Genomic DNA, 13,460 nt, shown 5'->3' on the forward strand with positions numbered 1-13,460 from the left:
AAGCACGAGGAGCCCTAGCTAATATGGTACTTGCTTATACAACTTTACACATCGGTACCATATTTCTCTAACACAGAATTACACAGCAATCTGATCATTTAACTGAGAGAGACAAATATTTATTTTACTACATCAGTGACAGATGTTTACGTAATTACACCGTTGGATAACTTCACACTTACGAAATTGTTTTTTGTCTGTACTTTGTGAACTGTTCATATTTTTTTGGAACCATTGTGATACTATGAGAGCTTTGAATGATGAATTTGGTAAGGGAGCATGATTTTAAAGTATGTTTGAAGTAGATGACACTATTGAAATGAGCAGAGAATTTTTTTTAGTTTTTGACATTATTGCAGGAAGCTACGACGTTTTTGAGATTTGACTGAGGTGTTATGATGTTATATTTACGACGACGATGTGTATTATGCTGTTGAGGTATGTTTATGATCAATAAGCTGATGTTATATGAGGAATTTGATTATGCTACATATTTATTAAGATGAAATATTGAAGAAGTGTCGATGAATATGTGTATGTGTAATAAGGTAAGGAATAATGAGTAGTGGTTAGGGACTCTGACTTGTGAAAAAGGATGTTGGAAACCAAGAATCGTACTTTAAGAGTTATGAAATGTGTGAATGTATCACAATGCAGGCGACAATTTTTTGCACACTGTTATATTCATAGGATTTTGTTTCTACACATTTGTAACGCAAATTCTCGAGCTTTGAAATTTTTTATATGAGACTTTCACTGTAATGTAATATTTCAGTAAGAAAGTTAAGTGACTACCTTCACGTAATGAGTCATGGGCACCCAGCTGCGTGAGAGTTGCCTGGAAAAAAGCCATTAGTGTGTGCCTTTCAGAGGCACAGGTGGAGAAAAAAAAGGGGTCATTACCCTCGCTATTGACATTCCTTTGTAGAAAGCATCGCAAATACGACACGCTCAAACTTGAAAACATATGATTACACTGTGGAGCTCTTAATTTATGATATTTACTAAAATGCCTAATGAAATGATGAGAAACATTTTACATCTATTGTCTTTCTAGTTGAGAGAATTTTTTTGCCTTTCGAGACGCCATTTGCCTAGTGAATGACGTTTCATATGTTGCTTTATGTATATATTTGCTCATTTTGTTTAACATCAAGTTTTTAGCTGCACTGCAGCATTGGTTAAAATAAAATTTAATAGCTGTACTAATATCACTATTTTCTGTCTACAGACAAAGTACAGAATAATTTTATGATGTACTTTCGTTGAAAAGAGAGCACAAATAGACATTTCCCTTCACAGGAATTGCATAATTAATTTTTTTAATGACTTGGTAACTTCCTTGCAGAGTAACTTTTTGTGATGCATTACTCTAGTGTTAATATGTGACATAGGTATGAAACATGGCCATTTTTACTGTAATATTTTTCCTGCTTGAGCTATGTCATGTTTAGATAAAAGTTATTGCATTTGCTGCTGCCGTTCGCCAGGCATAGTGCTACTAAATGTCACTTTGTATTACTCTGTTAAGCCAGTTTTACTACTGATTACTTTTTCTTGTTGCTGCACATTGGCTCATATTAGTTGTAATGTTGCATTTGCTTGGTAATTTAGATTTACTGTAGCTTGCTTTGACAATTTCCATTTTTTTTCATTGCTGTTTGTATTAATTGTTTTGTGCCGCTGCATTGCCTCGTCCCTTAGTTTAGCATCTGAGCTCAGTAGATTTAAGTTAGCTTAAGATGGGGTAGGCCATATAAGAGAACAAGTTGTGATGAATTGGAAGAAATGCATTGAGAAGCTATAAGAAAATGGTTTGACCAAAAAAAATATTTTGAAAGAGGATGTGAACAAAAAAAGTAGGGTTTAGGGACAACAGGTTTAGGTAGGATTTTCTTGGAAATAAATGATGAGGTAAGATAATGGAAAATAAATAATGAGGTAAGAAATATATGAACATATAAATACAGAAAGCATGCTTAGATAGAATTTTTTGGTGGAAACAAATGTTGAAATAAGAGAAAAGATACATGGAATGAAATTTTGGGTTGGACTCCAGTAACAAATGTTACACTGAAAACAAACCCTGTCCTGTATTTTTGTGTTATTGCACTTTGTGAATTTGTGTTTTTCCTGTCTGTATGTGTCTAGCTATTAAGATTTATGTCGTAGAATTTTTCTGATAATATGTTATTCACCTTGTAAATATGCTTAGACATTATTTATTCTGGTTTGTTTTAATGCTCATGTGTAAAGTTGATGTTTCAAAAGTTATTCTGATCTTTTATGTATTTACTTATGTCATAATTCCTGTAACACTGATGTATATGTTAGTTCAATTCTTTTGTAAAGCCCGTATTACCACAAATGTTATCTGTATTGTTATGTTCTTTAATGATATATTTTGTACCTTAGTAATTGTATTCTTATGTTATAAAATTGTAATAGACACCAGTTCATCATATTATTAACTTGTAAGTTCCATTTCACTGCACACATTTCTGTTGGTCATAGTATATGGACAATATGTGAGAAGTAGGGACTCATAGTGTTTGCACGTGTGTTAATAATTCAGCAAGGGACTGGATAACAGCATTGCTGGTTCAAAGGACAATTAAAAAAAAACTTTGTGAGTGCACAAGGGGTGGTTTATGGACTTGCTATATTATCTGCAAGACTCTTCAATGGTGATTGTGCACCTGCACAGTCACAACAGATGGCTGCTGGCCATCTCTACAAGGACTACAGTGGGTCTGCATCTTTGATGACCCACCAGTACCATTATTTCTACAAGGACTACAGTGGGTCTACACCTTTGATGAGTCACCAGTACCTTTACTTCTACAAGGACTGCAGTGGGTCTGCACCTCTGGTGGCCCACCAATACCGTAATCTCTACCAGGACTACAGTAGGTCTGCTCTGTGATGACCTACCTACCAATATTCTTCAAAACTTCGACTGACTCTGCTGTGGGTTGCTCTGTTGTGGCCCATTACCTGTCTGCTGTCAAGAGTCAGCACTGTCTTTCCGTTGGAAGGACAACACTACCTCCTCAAGACTGCATGGAAATCCACTACTTCCGTGTGCATTTTCTTTTACTGCTCAGACTTTGAGAAAAAAACTGCTATTTTACTGTGATGAATGATCAGAACTGTCTTTATGGACTGTGAGCAAATTTTAGGTTTTGACCAACATTGTATCAATAACTGAGTGCATTTGATTTCTTGTTATTGTAATTGTGAAAAAATTTTAACAAATATGTATTGTCCAGTGCCCAAAACAATTTGTAAAATTTTTTGTGGGGAGCATGGGGGCTATGTAAGTAGGCTGTTTAGGTTTTCTTATTGGTAACACCATGTAGCGCTTTGTATGAAAAATCACTGGCTGTGCTGTGTGCAGTCTGTGGCTAGTTTGCATTGTTGTCTGCCATTGTAGTGTTGGGCAGATGGATGTGAACAGCGCGTAGCGTTGAGCAGTTGGAGGTGAGCCGCCAGCAGTGGTGGATGTGGGGAGAGAAATGGCGGAGTTTTGAAATTTGTAAGACTGGATGTCGTGAACTGCTATATATATTATGACTATTAAGGTAAATACATTGTTTGTTCTCTATTAAAATCTTTCATTTGCTAACTATGCCTATCAGTAGTTAGTGCCTTCCGTAGTTTGAATCTTTTATTTGGCTGGCAGTAGTGGAGCTCGCTGTATTGCAGTAGTTCGAGCAACGAAGAATTTTGTGAGGTAAGTGATTTGTGAAAGGTATAGGTTAATGATAGTCAGGGCCATTCTTTTATAGGGATTTTTGAAAGTCAGATTGCGTTGCGCTAAAAATATTGTATGTCAGTTTAACCACAGTCATGTATAATTGTTCAAAGGGGACGTTCCATAGCTTGAGATAGAGTGTAGTGAGCGAGACCCGGATCGAGACTGAGTGCTGGACTAACGACCTTGGGTTGGTACAGAGGAGTGTTGTTTTGAGGCGATTTTCCACGCTCCTTTGGGCAAATTCTGGGCTGGTCCCCAAATCCCACCTCAGAGGAAAAGTTACAAAAACATTTAAAATATGGTGAAACACAGGTCACAGTTTTCACGGCTCACAGACAGGTCGCGCACACTACTTTCGTTCCTCAAGTTACCTTGTCAACTGTGGCATCAGAAAGGGCATGCCACTGGTTAAATCTCCCCATATATAAGGCAATGTCCCGACTGACTGACTCACTGGCTCATCATCGCTCAGTCTAAACCATTAAGGATAGAAACTGGAAATTTGGACAGGGTGTGAACCTTATACTGTAGTCGTCGTTTAGGAAGAGATTTTCCGTAATTCTACACTTAAGGGGGTGAAATAGGGGAAGAAGAGTTTTTTGAAAAGATGTCGCTAGTAAGGCAATTTTGAAACTAGACCTACGAAAATTGGTATTTGGTTTCTCGTTCAGAAATAAAGAAATGCGTGTTTCAATATTTTACGAAATGTAACCACTACGGGTGCGGAATAGTGGGTGAATTTTTTTTTTCAAAATAAATCACTATTAAAGAACCACTCAAGTATTTTTACAGCTAGTCTATGAAAACTGATATTTTACTTCACGGTTAAAAATAAAAAAAATACGTTTTTTATTGTTTTTGGAAATTCAGCCCCTTAGAGGGTGAAATAGGGGATGAAAAGTTTTACGAACTATTTCGTTATGAAAGCATTCTTGAAGTTAAGTCTATGAAAATTTATATTTGGTTTCGCTATTAGAAATAAATAAATACGGATTTCACTGTTTTTGGAAATGCAACCCCATTGTGAAAGTATTTTCAAAGCAAAGTTTATGAAAACATGTATATGGCTTTACTGTTAGAAATAAAAAAAATACGTGTTTCACTGGTTTTGGAAATTCAGTCCCTACGGGGGTGAAATAAGGGATGATAACTTTTACGAACATATTTCGTTGTATTGACAGTTTTGTAAAGGTAAATCTATGAAATTTAATAAATCACGTCTCGTGCAGATATAAGGGAAGATACAAGGGAAGATTGTTTCTACGGAAAATATCACCACAAGAACACAGAAGGCGTGATTAACAAAAACTTTGGATTCCAGGTACTAGAATCACTTGACGTACATTCGAAAGGACCATACTTCTATGGCTTAATTAGCGTGAAAACTTTAGAGGATTGTGAAAATTCGATTAAAGAAAAACAAAAAACAAAAATCCCTGTACTCTACGTGAGTTAAGGAGCGCGTGCTAAGGTAGTAATGAAATGAAATTTCCCGAATCGTGAAGAAGCGGACACCTTACGAGACGGGACAAATACTATGGAAAATGAGAGAAATATACGAAATGTATTCGCAGTTGCGACACGAACCACCATCAGTTGTATAAGGGAATGACGACAGTAAAAATCCGTGCCGGATCGGGACTCGAACCCGGGTTTCCCGCTTTTCGCCAGCTGTCGCCTTAACCGCTTTGTCTATCCGTGCACGAGTCACGCCGGCACCCAAAAGTCCATTCTGCGTCCCAACCTGTACTCGTACATACGTTATGTTGTTCCCATACAAGAGAGTAAAATTTTTAATTGAATGAAGTTGCTAGTTAGAATCGGCGGATAAACACGATATTGAAGTGCCTGTGGTGTTAAGAAGAACGATGCAATGTTCCTTCGGACATCCATGCATGTCCCTTTACAGCCAATGGTAGTTCGTATTCGCAACTGCGAGTACATTTTATATATTTCATAACGACTGTGTCGCCTCAGTGCCTGTTCCTTTGGACATGCAGGCATGTTCGAAGGAACGTTGCACCGTTTTTCTTAATAACACAGGCACTGCAATATTGCAAAAGAAAGAGAGAAGATCGTAAAGCGAGGAAGTAGGCGAAAAGATATGGGGTGTCCCAAAGCATTGTCCCCGTCTGAACTACACAAAACGCTTAATACTTTTATTATGAACTTTTCATTTTCTGCCAAAAATTGCTATTACCTAGCAGATTAGTCATGTGACAGATTAATGGCGAGATAAAGAACGTGCTGTCATAGTCAGAGATATAAAGTATGTGAAATACACGTATCTGATATGTAAATGCAAAATGTAAAATACCTACTTTTACTTTGTATTTGAAATACATCTTTTTTTCAAAAAGCATTTTCTGTTTCATTTGAAACACTTAGAACACAGATATTTTGTATTTGTAAAATGCAACAATCTTCTATTGAATTTTTTGTTTCATGTTTCGTCGTTTTCATTCATTTAATGAGCCATGTGTTTAAACAAAAGTAGTTCCACGACATATACATGAGGAGCAATAAGCGCGAAAGGTATACCTTTCAACTGAATATGACCATGACCTTAATTATTTGAAAAGTCAGAGAGACTTGAATACATGTTATAGATTTGTCATTATTGTTTGTATAATGTAAACATACTAAAATCATCTGTGAACCCCAAAGCAATTGAAGAATGGGGCAAGGTCTACACAATACATTTAATAGCTTCAAGAGAATTTTATAGGCCCAGATCTCAAAATAATTCATACAAAAATGTTTATGATGCAGTCACGTCAAAATGTCATGCACTTTGGAATCTGTGTTCAGGGTCTCCTAAAGCTTGTGAAAAAAATGGTTCAAATGGCTCTGAGCACTATGGGACTTAACTTCTGAGGCCATCAGTCCCCTAGAACTTAGAACTACTTAAACGTAAGGACATCACACACATCTATGCCCGAGGCAGGATTCGAACCTGCGACCGTAGCGTGCGCGGTTCCAGACTTTAGCACCTAGAACCGCTCGGCCACTTAGGGCAGCAAAGCTTGTGCAACCTATTTAAAATCAACTGGAAAATCCCCTACTTACCCATGTCAAACATGGCTGAATTCATGCTATAATTCTATTCAAGGTCTCCTCACAGTCAAGGATACTTTAAATGAAACTCTAAGGAAACTCGGATTAGCAGCTTATAAAGAAATTGAAATACACTATCTTAGTAAATACATAAGTTATTTACAACCTACTGCTGACGGCATCAGAAATTTAGAAGGGACAAAGATACCTACTATGGATGTCTTCTGCCAGAACTAATGAGAATAAAAAGAATGTTAAGCAGCACGCAAATGGACGTATATGCGCACTGGGGTGTGCTGGTAGAAGTTATTAAAATCTTAATAGGTTCTGAGAGACTCTATAAATTTTAGGATCCTGAAGCAAAGGATGGCATATTAGCATCTATACCTTATCTTTTTTTTCAAACTGAAGTAGGTACCGAAGGCTAGCAGAGAATACGTTGAAGAACAGTTTATTTCAGGAGTATGGAAGATGAAGCAAGAAGAGGAAGACGGAAAGAACTTGCAACATCCTGATAAAAAAAAGGTTGTATCTTATTATATGTTTGTTGAGGACTCTCTTCTATAGCCACTGTAATACTTGTTTACCAAGTTCTGTTCCGTTGAATGACTATTTTCCTTTGGTGAAGTAATAATGATGCCCTATAAGCGGAGCAAGAAAGAGGAAATAATTGAACAATTACTAGTGTTACACTAAAAGAAATAAATGGCATGTAAGATGTCCAATAGCTAGAGGTATTTTACTTGAGTAAAGCTATTTCTACAACATATATTTGCATTTTGTACTTAAAACTTTTATTTAAAGGCATTTTGTATTTAAATTTGAAAGAGAAAAAATAACCAGGTATTTGTATTTCGAATTTAAATATCTTTAATGAACTATTTAGCACAACTCTGGTCGTAGTTGAATACTTGACACAAGGAAAAAAGTTGTGCAAGCCCAGAGGGCACACAAAAGTAAATTCAATGTTTGTACTGCGACGTCAAACGCGTCGTAAGAAGATGCATGAATCAGTTCCGTGACACTGATGACGATGTCGACAGTCTCTGAAGTGGACGTCCAAAGTTCCCGCAGAGCGGAGCAAATACTGACAACACCCATGCATCAGTGGCAAGCAGTGCCCAAAAGACACTTCGTCGTCGGTCTCAGGAGCTTGGCAAACCCAAATCCTTGTTACACAGCTGCTTTACGCACATATCCCTATAAAATTCATGTTTCACTTGCTAAAACAAGCTCAACTTGCAAATGAATTTCCACAAGAAACTTATGATGGGCGATGAAACTAATATTGACCTAGATGGCTCTGCCAATAAACACTGCCGCATTTGGGCCACGGAACCACTAGAAATTATCCACAAAAAACCTCTCCAAGAGGTACATGTTACAGTATCGTGTGATATAACGTTGCATCGTGTGTCTGGCCAATTATATTTTAGAAATCAGAAGGTATGACTGCCACTGTGGATAGGGACCACTGTATTGTATTGTATGTTAAACGAGGGCCTAGAAACGACGGAGAGGCTCCGTTCCCGCCGCAGCCGCAGTGGTCCACAACCCCACGACGATTACTACAGTCCACTTCACCCCTCCGCCACCCCACACCGAACCACTCTTTCAAGGTTATTGTGCCGTTTGGCCCCCGGTGGGGAGCCTCCCCCCCCCCCCCCCCCCCCCCTAGGGAACGTCTCACACCAGACGAGAGTAACCCCTATGATGTTTGCGTGGTAGAGTAATGGTGGTGTACGCGTACGTGGAGGACTTGTTTGTGCAGCAATCGCCGACATAGTGCAGCTGAGGCGGAATAAGGGGAACCAGCCTGCATTCGCCAAGGCAGATGGAAAACCGCCTAAAAACCATCCACAGACTGGCCAGCTCACCTGGACCTCGACACAAGTCCGCCGGGCGGATTCGTGCCGGGGACCAGGCGATCCTTCCCAATCCAGAAAGCTGTGCGTTAGACCGCAATGAAAACCGGACTGTGACATGTTAAATACTTTCCTAAGACCATTATTGGCTATGGAAAACAACGAAATGTGGTTTCAGCGTGACGGTGCATAACAGCCATACCGCTGGACAGAACACTGCACTTCTTCAAAGAGTTATTTACTTATCGGGTCATGTCTCGTGAAACATTTGCTGGCCGCCGAGATCGCCAGATCTATCGGCCCCTTTTTTCTTCTTTGGAGTTTTCTCGAAGACAAAGGCTACAGGAATAATCCATCAACACTTGCTGTCCTCAAAGCTAACATTAACATAGCAATCCGTGGACTTTCGCGTAAAACCTTGCAGAAGATCATGCAATACCTTGTGCTACACATTCGCTACTGCCAAAACGTGAATGGTGGACATATGCCTAATGTTTTTCGCAATACATGCTATGCTATACGCTATGGTCTCAACAACTGAACTGTCAAAGCATTTGTCTGCAGTGATCTAAAGAAACAATGGAAAACGTACACAGCATTGAACCCATCTGCTCCCGAATACGAGTTCCGAGGCAGGATTCGAACCTGGAGCCGTAGCAGCATCGCGGTTCCGGACTGAAGTGCCTAGAACCGCTCGGCCACAATGGCCGGCGCAAATGGGCTCCAAGTAGCCGAAAATATCCATTTCCATTCAGTTATCTTTTCACCGCTCTTCAATGGGTGCCCAAATAATTCGCTCGGATTATGCGGAATGTTCTTCAGTCCAGTCACAAACAATTGTGTCCCAATGAATGGCGCGTTGTCATCCATAAACATTACATCATTATTTTGAAACATGGAGTCCTTGAATGGCTGCAAATGGTGTCCAATTAGCCGAACGTAATTATTTTCAGAATGATCGGTTCAGATGGACCAGAGAACCCAGTCCATTCATGTAAACACATCACACACCATTATGAAGACACCTTCAGCTTGCACAGTGACAACTTGGGTCCATGGCTTCGTGGGGTCTGCGCCACACTCGAACCTTACCATCAGCTCTTACCAACTGAAATCGGGACTCATCTGACCAGGCCACTGTTTTCCAGTCGTCTAGGTTCCAACCGGTGTGGTCACGAGCTCAGGAGAGGAGCTGCGGGCGATGTCGTTCAATTAGCTCCTACTTGGCGTCGATCATCTGCTACCGTAGCCCATTAACGCCAGATTTCGCAGCACTGTCCAAACAGATAAGTTCGTAGAACATCCCACAATGATTTCTGCGGTTATTTCGCGCAATGTTGAATGTCTGTTAACCACTGACAACTGCTCTTGGTCGTTAATTGAAGGCCGTCGTCCACTGCATTGTCGGTGGTGAGAGGTAAAGTCTGAAATTTGGTGTTCTCGGCATACTCTTCACATTGTTAATAGCGGAATATTGAACTTCCTAACGACTTCCGAAATGGAATGTCCCATGTACCTAGCTCTTGTGTTCAGAGTCTGTTAATTCCCGTCGTGCGCTCATAATCACGTCGGAAACCTTTCCACACGAATTACCTCAGTACTAATGACTGCTCCCCTATGCATTGCCCTTTTGTACCTTGTGTACGTAATACTACCGCCATCTGCATACGTGCACATCGCTGTCCTATAACTCTTGTCACCTCAGTTATGTAATTAAGACTCTGGACTAAACCTTTGAGTGGGATGGCGTATGATTTGAGACGTAACAAGTGATTTTTTTCTCCACATCATAGCCTCTCTGTATGTTCAAGGATCTAATTACAAACTCGTCCCTCATGGTAAATAACAATTTTTAGGTTTCACGTCTAGGATAATTAATCACTCTTGAACAGTGTACAAAGGGGTAAATACAAGACGCAGTCATTTTCCCGCGCTTCTCTATTCTTGTTGTGTATGTTCCAGAAATGAAAATGTCTGCAGAAATAGATACGTCTACTGCGGGGCTTCTCGATTCGTTTAGCTAATAAGACGTTTACTTTCTGTTCTGTATAACAATTAATTTAGAGATTCCAATTTGTCACCGAGGGTAACAGGAATGCACGCAACAGAAGGTTCCACCGCAGCGCATCGACAGCGGGAACGTTCTCCAGCACAGTGCGTCCATAGTAAGAGCCAATTTGCAGCTATCACAAGCCACACATACTTAGCACTGTTAGATGTTGTTTTCCCTAGGAAAACGCTACGTTAAGCAGCAGCGCCACGCTGCTACACCTTTCAAAACAGAGAGGCTATTTATAAGCACGAAAACGTTCTCCCTTCCCAGTCGCAGAGAGAGAGAGAGAGAGAGAGAGAGAGAGAGAGAGAGGGAGGGAGTATACGTTTCTGGGATCGCACTTCTCTCGATTGATCACTTGTGAACTACAAGTGGAAACATGTGTAACGCCATAAGAGTCAGAAAAGGACAGTTCTTGCTCCTCTTACGTATATATGAGCGGGTATCAGGCAGAGACGAAAAAATTAATTTTAATTCAACCATAACCATATACACGTTTACCTGTTGTTGATCTGTAACGTGCGTGGAAGATCATGTTTTAGGAAAAAGTGGGCAATGGATTTTTGAAAGGAAAAAAACGCAAAAAAATACAGTCACCATACACTTCGATCTGAATTTTTGCGTTGCGTTTCGATGCATGAAACCCTGTCCTAATACACACTTATCGAGCAAGATTAACATTTTTGTCGGTGTAATTACGTCAGAATTTTAGTGATGACACCAGTGTAAATTACTGTTTATCGTGAAAACTTCAAGTAGTGTTACGTATTGTTTTCTATCGATATTTTAGATAGTGGCAGAAATAAACAGAAACAAAAAAAATTAAAAACTTGACTTCAGGTTCAGTATACAAGGAGGGGTCTCAAAATCTTGCCCTAATGATAAATAGATGTTTATAATAAAAGACTGTCAATTAGCGTCAGAAAAGAGACGTATTTGAAAACATTTGCACATTAAGTAAATGTGACGACACTAAATTGCGGCGCTCTTTACAGATGCTGCTCTTATCGTTGCTAAACGGTTCATTACTGTTGTCACAAGAAACATCCCTAAATATCTTTTTAAGATGAATATTTTATGTAGTTTGATTCTTACAAAGAAGAAGACAGCAACCAGCCACTATTCATAGCGGCTATTGCGGTGCTGTTTACAGATGCTGCTCTTATCGTAGCTAAACGGTTCATTACTGTTGTCACAAGAAACGTCCCTAAATATTTTTTTAAGAAGAATATTTTATGTAGTTTGATTCTTACTATTAATAGTGGCTGGTTGCTGTCTTCTTTGCAAGAATAAACCTACATTAATTATACACAGCCACGGTCTCACCATATCAGTTTTAGATGTATTCGCACAGGTGGTATTCATGATTGCACCCAAAATCTTCATTGACGTTTGGATTTATCAGTCAGGAGGTGAATCCCAATCTTAGGTGTCTTCTAGTGGCAATGTTGGTTTTAATTTCGAGTTTAGCTCTCATAGACGCATGGTTCACAGGAGACAAAACTTCAGATCGAATTATGTTGCATCTCTGAGTACCGAGCAGACGAACTGGAACATTAAAGATTGAGAGAACCACTCCAATCGCATCGTGAGTTGTTGCTTACTATGACTTCTATTAATGTGACTGCATAAGTATTTGACGGGTGAAATACAAATGCTGAAAAAACATTAAGAGTATAAGATTTCAGGCGATATAAAACAGCTGCACATTTTCACCGACATCGTTTAATCTTACAATTAGAGCAAGCCTCGCGCCATTGTTTGCGGAACAATGTGTCAGTGACAGCATGTGATGGGGTGAGAGAGAGAGAGAGAGCATCTGGCACGGTTACTGACCTGCGCGGGGAGAGTCCAGGGAGCGCTCATGTGTGGTCACAGCACAGCGGAACAGAACACGAAACGACGCGAATAAAAAGCACACGGCACTGTGCGGCACGGCTGCGCACTACGCGAGATACTCGGAGGCTTATTGTGAACGGCGACGCGGGCACGCAACAACTGAGCGGCGGGCACACGTCCCAGCTGGTGGCGGCTCTGCCCCTCCGATACCCCCCCTTACAAGCGTCCGCTGCGCACGCCCACCACAACACACCACAGCACGGCACGCGAAGCGCTCGACCCGCCGCGGTCTCTGCTGATTCCTGCAATCGCCTATCGAGATTGAGGAACGAAAACTGGGGCGCCGTCTCTTCTCGGCCTCAACACGACCCGCGCATTCCTCCCACTCGTCTGCAGGTGAATGTCACGCAGTGGCGTAACTGGGGTACGGCAGTCCGGGTGCGTGCCCTTGGCGCTGTTCTCGGGAGAGCGCTCAGTTCTGTTACTCTCTCTCTCTCTCTCTCTCTCTCTCTCTCTCTCTCTCTCTATTCGTTTAGCCGGTTCCGACTCTTCGTGACCCCATGAACCAAATCACGCCACTTTTTCCTGTCTTGCACTTTCTCCCGTAGACCTTCCAGGTTGGAACACATTGCTTCCGTGATGCTATCGATCCATCTCATCCTCTGACGTCTTCTTCTAGTTCCTTCAGTCTTCCCCAGCATTAATGTTTTTTTCCAGCGAGACATGCCTTCGCATTGTGTGTCCAAAGTAGGTCAGCTTTTGTTTTAACATTAGATCTTCTAGGGATAAATTTGGTTTTATTTGCTCCAATATTGATCTGTTGGTTCTCTTTGCAGTGCATGGAACTCTAACAAGTTTCCTCCAACACCACAATTCGAAGGAGTCA

General features: G+C 40.4%; 1 protein-coding gene across 1 annotated transcript in view; it reads right to left on the bottom strand.

Annotated features, from left to right (window-relative positions):
- LOC124617622 (calcium release-activated calcium channel protein 1-like) overlaps positions 1-12,744 on the bottom strand; it is a 538,600-nt gene extending 525,856 nt beyond the window's left edge. Inside the window, exon 1 of the mRNA XM_047145282.1 lies at positions 12,572-12,744. The gene's annotated coding sequence lies outside the window, so the exon portion shown is untranslated. The remainder of the gene's footprint in view (positions 1-12,571) is intronic.
- Positions 12,745-13,460: the final 716 nt, after the last annotated feature.

Source organism: Schistocerca americana, chromosome 1 (genome assembly GCF_021461395.2).
Source record: "Schistocerca americana isolate TAMUIC-IGC-003095 chromosome 1, iqSchAmer2.1, whole genome shotgun sequence".
Classification (NCBI taxonomy): domain Eukaryota; kingdom Metazoa; phylum Arthropoda; class Insecta; order Orthoptera; family Acrididae; genus Schistocerca; species Schistocerca americana.